Below are 6,000 nucleotides of genomic sequence, written 5' to 3' on the forward strand. Positions count from 1 at the left end.
TTTTATTGGAGATGGTCGCGATTGCTACCTCCTGTACAATGTCATGAACCCCTGTTCATAGTTTTATAGGCTGTCTGTCAGATCTAATCATTTGAAACTATTTTTCACTTCCACTGTATAATCACAAGGAATTTGATTTAGGTCATATCTGAATGGTGTAGCGGTTTTCCCTACTTTCTTCAATTTAAGTCTGAATTTGGTAATAAGGAATTCATGATCTGAGTCACAGTCAGCTCCAGTCTTGTTTCTGTTGACTGTATAAAGCTTCTCCCTTATTGGCTTCAAAGAATAAAATCAATCTGATCTCACTATTAACTATCTGGTGATATCCATGTGTAGAGTCTTCTCTTGTGTTGCTGTAAGAGGGTATCTGCTATGACGAGTGCAATCTTCTGGCAAGACTCTATTAGCCTTTGCCCTGCTTCATTCTGTACTCTAAGGCCAATTTTGCCTGTTATTCCAGGGACTTCTTGACCTCCTACTTTTCCATTCCAGTCCCCTTTAATGAAAAAGACTTCTTTTGAGAGTGTTAATTCTAGAAGGTCTTGTAGGTCTTCATAGAACTGTTCAACTTCAGCTTCTTCAGCATTATTGGTTGGGGCACAGACTCGGATTATCATGATATTGAATAGTTTGCCTTGGAAATGAACAGAGATCTATTGGTCCTTTCAGAGACTGCATCCTAGTACTGCATTTTGGACTCCTTTGTTAGCTATGATGGCTGCTCCATTTCTTCTAAGGGATTCTCGCCCACAGTAGTAGATACAATGATTATCTGAGTTAAATTCACCCATTCAGGTCCATTTTAGTTTTCTGATTCCTAAAGTGTCAGTGTTCATTCTTGCCATCTCCTGTTTGACCATTTCCTATTTGCCTTGACTCATGGACCTAACGTTCCAGGTTCCTACACAATATTGCCCTTTACAACATTGGACATTACTTCCATCACCAGTCACATCCACAACTGAGTGCTGTTTTCACTTTGACTTCTTCCCTTCATTCTTTTGGAATTATTTCTCCACTGATCTCTAGTAGCAGGTTGGGCACCTAGTGACCTGGGGAGTTCATAGTTCACTATCCTACTATTATTATTTGCCTTTTCATACTGTTCATGGGGTTCTACAAAATGTGATCTCTGCTGGAGAAGGGAATTGCAAACTACTTCAGTATTCTTGCCTTGAGAACCCCCTGAAAAGTATGAAAAGGCTCCGAGGTAGAACTGACCAAAAGGGTAACTTGGGAGAGAGTTTGAAAGTGGAAAGGGAGCAGCAGTCTCTCCTCTTGCAAGGTTTCTGTGTGGTGACAAGTAGCTGCAGACATGCCTGCAGGTTCTGGCGTGTCCTTACTGTCCTCTGGGATGCATCCAAAAGTTCCTCCTGGCTCCTGGGCATCAGCACCTGGCCTGTCACTGGACGCTTGGCTGCAGAGGCAGTGGTTCCCTATCCATTTCTCTACTGTTGACCCTCGGCAGCTTCACTTTGGTGACTAGTTAGACCCTATGGCCTCTCAGGTTACCTGGTTGGTGGCTCCCTTTTCAGACCTCACTTCTCAACCTCCTCCCACAGCTGACCTATGAGGCCTATTAATAATTCCCATAATAAATTGTGCATGCATGTGTGTGTCCTAAGTCGCTTCAGTCATGTTCGACTCTGTGCGCCCCTAGGGACTGTAGCCCACCAAGCTTCCTCTGGCCATAGGATTCTCCAGGAAAGAATACTGCAGTGGGTTGCCATGTCTATCCTCCTCCAGCGAATCTTCTCCACACAGGGACTGAACTCGCATCTTTTGCATCTTCTGCACGCAGCTTCTTTATCACTAATACCATACCCCAATCACATGGGCTGGATCTAGCTGCTTCCCTGATTGTGTGAGACTGATTTTCCTTCAGTCACTGCTGCTGCTGCTAAGTCACTTTAGTCATGTCCGACTCTGTGTGACCCCGTAGACAGCAGCCCACCAGGCTCCCCTGTCCCTGGGATTCTCCAGGCAAGAACACTGTAGTGGGTTGCCATTTCCGTCTCCAATGCATAAAAGAGAAAAGTGAAAGTGAAGTCACTCAGTTGTGTCTGACTCTTAGCGATTCCATGGACTGCAGCCTACTAGGCTCCTCTGTCCATGGGATTTTCCAGGCAAGTGTACTGGAGTGGGGTGCCATTGCCTTCTCCGCCTTCAGTCACTAAGTCTTTTCAATTCTTTGCACTCCAGTGGACTGTAGCACTGCAGCCTCCTCTCTCCTCCACTTTGTCCCTGAGTTTGTTCAAATTTCCTGGGGTATGACTGATAACAGTATGAGTATTTACAGAATCACAGGAGGGCTGAGGAAGCCACACTGTAGGACTGGGCCCCAAGGGATGACTGCCACAGGATCAGCAGGCCCTACTCATTTGCAGGCCAGTGTCCTCTGCCCAGCCCTTTTTCCTTTGTTAACTCTGCATAAGTACAGGCGTCTCGTGGACACAGCTGATGAGTGGGCCCTTAAAGGCTTCAGATCCCTGGCTGCAAGGGAGTCTGGGAAATGGAATTTTCAGCTCTCCAGCCTCTTCAGTTCAGGAGGGTGAGCAGCAAGAGGAATGCTTGGATGTTGAAAAGCCAGTTCTCACCCAGAGATGTGCCTGGGGATCGAATCTTTGATGTTGCCATCTGGCCCAGGGCTTCCTTTACAGGCCATGATGTTAACGGGAGACAGTTGCCTCCCTAGCCCCGCAGATAATCCAAGGCCAGGCTAACTGATTACCAGATGACTTGTTAACATGATGGACTACGGACCTTGGTTCACCTTGATGAAATGAAGGAGGAGAAGGGAACTTCATTTACCCAGCATTTTTCACATTCCTGGTCACTTACGTACATGGTGCCTCATTACCTACATCTTGCAGCTGAGGACACATCAGGCCCAGAGAGACTGAGGAAGCTGCCTGACGTCACACAGCTACTTCTGGCAGAAGCTGGACTTGAGCTATCCTCTTGACCAAAGAATACCTGCTCCTCACCATTACTGTCTATCTGCTAATATTGGGAGAAACTTTTGTATAAAAGCCACTCATTCTTAATTAAGCACTTTTCCTTGGCTGAGCAGTTTCAGGTGCTGGGGACATGATGGTGGGCAAAACATGAGGAGATAGATAAAAGGTATTGGCTAAGATGGGGGTTGTAAACTCTAAACAAGTCAGGGAATAGAATAAGTGGAACAGATTTGGGCTTAAGTTGATATTGCTGTGTTTTATTTGTATTTCAATATGTGAGAAAAGATCTGTGCATCTATTTTTTTTAGGTCCCTTTCTTAGTTTTTGTTTTACCTTTTTCAAAAAATATATTTATTTTGGACTGTGCTGGATCTTTGTTGCCATGAGAGAGCTTTCTCTAGTTGCAGTGCAAGAGCTTCTCCTTGTGGCACCTTCTCTTGCTCCAGAGTATGAGCTCTAGAATGCAAGTTCAGTAGTTTTCACGGGCTTTGTTGTCCCAGAGCATGTGGAATCTTCCAAGATCAGTGGTCAAACCTGTGTCCCCTATATGGCAGGCAGATTCTTAACCACTTAGCCACCAGAGAAGTCCTGTTTTTCCTTTTTTCCCCTCCATTCTGAAAATATTTCTCCATTCTGATAAAAAGCACAGATTATGGCAATTGATGGTTTGTTTCCATGTCTGGGTCACAAAATGGCATGGTGATTGTTATTTTTTAGTTGCTAAGTCGTGTCTGACTCTGAAACCCGACTCTGAGACTCATGTCTGACTCTGAGACTGTAACTTACCAGGCTCCTCTTTCCATGCACGGTGGGGACTGGAGCAAACTAATGAACCTGGAGAGCAGCTCAAAGTAGCAGCTCTGGTGTGGCACCTGCTGGTCAGGTGCATACTTAGTGCCCATATTGCTAGATTGCCCACTTTTAGTGATAAGTTGAAAATTCATATTTTGTGTTATGTCTTCCAACTATATGTTTTATATAGTTGTAATAAATTTGCGAACATATTGTGAAGATTAGTCAAACTTCTCTGTTGGGTCAGTTCTGGCCTGTGAGCTGCCAGTTTGCATCTTGTGTGGAAGAGCCTTAATTTAGGCATCAGTGATCCTGGGTTGGGGGGGTCTGGGTTCTGCTACCTTCCAGCAGGTGGGGGTCACAGACAAGCAAATGACACTGTCTGGGCCTCAGTTTCCCCTGCTGTAAAATGGGACTTCTGAGAACAACATGGTCTGCAGAGCCTTTTACTAAACTAATATTTTCTAAACAGTGGGTCATGGAGTCAACGTGCATCTTTCAAATAGAAAACAGGACAGGATGGCAAATAAGGGATGTGTCATAGTATTATAGGTCAGCATTGCTTTGTGGAACATATTTCAGTTTTACACACATAATAGGCACATACACATATATCTGTGTTAAACTGGGTCTTGATGGAATAGGCATTTCTTATACAGAGAGACTGAAAAGGAAGCTTTCAAACAAAGTGTTGTTCACGTCTGAATGCATTCAATGATGGAAACTTGTCTGTGAGGTGGCTTTTCTCTTCAATCCCATTTTGCAGGTGAGAAAGCTGAAGTTCTGAGAGTGAAGTTCCCACAAATGGGAAAAGAAATAGCTGGGATCTGACCCCAGGCCTCAAAGTGCTACACTCAATATGCCAGCAAATTTGGAAAACTCAGCAGTGGCCACAGGACTGGAAAAGGTCAGTTTTCATTCCAATCCCAAAGAAAGGCAATACCAAAGAAAGCTCAAAGTACTGCACAATTGCACTCATCTCACATGCTAGTAATGTAATTCTCAAAATTCTCTAAGCCAGGCTTCACCAATACCTGAATGGTGAACTTTCAGTTGTTCAAGTTGGTTTTAGAAAAGGCAGAGGAACCAGAGATCAAATTGCCAACATCCATTGGATCATGGAAAAAGCAAGAGAGTTCCAGAAAAACATCTACTTCTGCCTTTTTGACTATGCCAAAGCCTTTGATTGTGTGAATCACAATAAACTGTGGAAAATTCTTCAAGAGATGGGAATACCAGACCATCTGGCCTGCCTCTTGAGAAACTGTATGCAGGTCAGGAAGCAACAGTTAGGGACATGGAACAACAGACTGGTTCCAAATAGGAAAAGGAGTACATCAAGGCTGTATATTTCACCCTGCTTATTTAAATTATATGCAGAGTACATCATGAGAAACACTGGGCTGGAGGAAGCACAAGATGGAATCAAGATTGCCGGGAGAAATATCAATAACTCATATATGTAGATGACACCACCCTTATGTTGGAAAGTGAAGAAGAACTAGAGAGCCTCTTGATGAAAGTGAAAGAGGAGAGTGGAAAAGTTGGCTCAAAGCTCAACATTCAGGAAACTAAGATCATGGAGTCTGGTCCCGTCACTTTACGGCAATTAGATGGGGAAACGGTGTCAGACTTTATTTTGGGAGGCTCCAAAATCACTGCAGATGGTGACTGCAGCCATGAAATTAAAAGATGCTAGTCGCTTGGACTGCTAGGAAATCCAACCAGTCCATCCTAAAGGAGATCAGTCCTGGGTGTTCATTGGAAAGACTGATGTTGAGGCTGAAACTCCAATACTTTGGCCACCTGATGCGGAGAGCAGACTCATTGGAAAAGCCCTGATGCTGGGAAAGATGGAGGGCAGCAGGAAAAGGGGACGGCAGAAGATGAGATGGTTGGCACCACCAACTCAATGGACATGGGATTGGGTGGACTCCGGAGTTGGTGATGGACAGGGATGCCTGGAGTGGTGCGGTTCTCGGGGTCGCAAAGAATCTGACAGGCCTGAACGACTGAACTGAACTGAATTGCTGTCAGTTCGGGCCAATGGCGGTGTCGCACTGCCCTCTGGTGGTCACTAGCGAGCACAGCTTCACGGGTGCTGAGCCTGCAACACCGTCCATGGCGTTTACGCGGCGGAAAAACGCCTGAGCCCTCTGAACTCAGATTTCCCTTTACCCGGAACGAACTGTCTGTCTACCCAAATCCTCGTGAGTAAAGAGGCCAAGCTGCCTTCTGTATGGGT

Source organism: Ovis aries, chromosome Y (genome assembly GCF_016772045.2).
Source record: "Ovis aries strain OAR_USU_Benz2616 breed Rambouillet chromosome Y, ARS-UI_Ramb_v3.0, whole genome shotgun sequence".
NCBI lineage: Eukaryota > Metazoa > Chordata > Mammalia > Artiodactyla > Bovidae > Ovis > Ovis aries.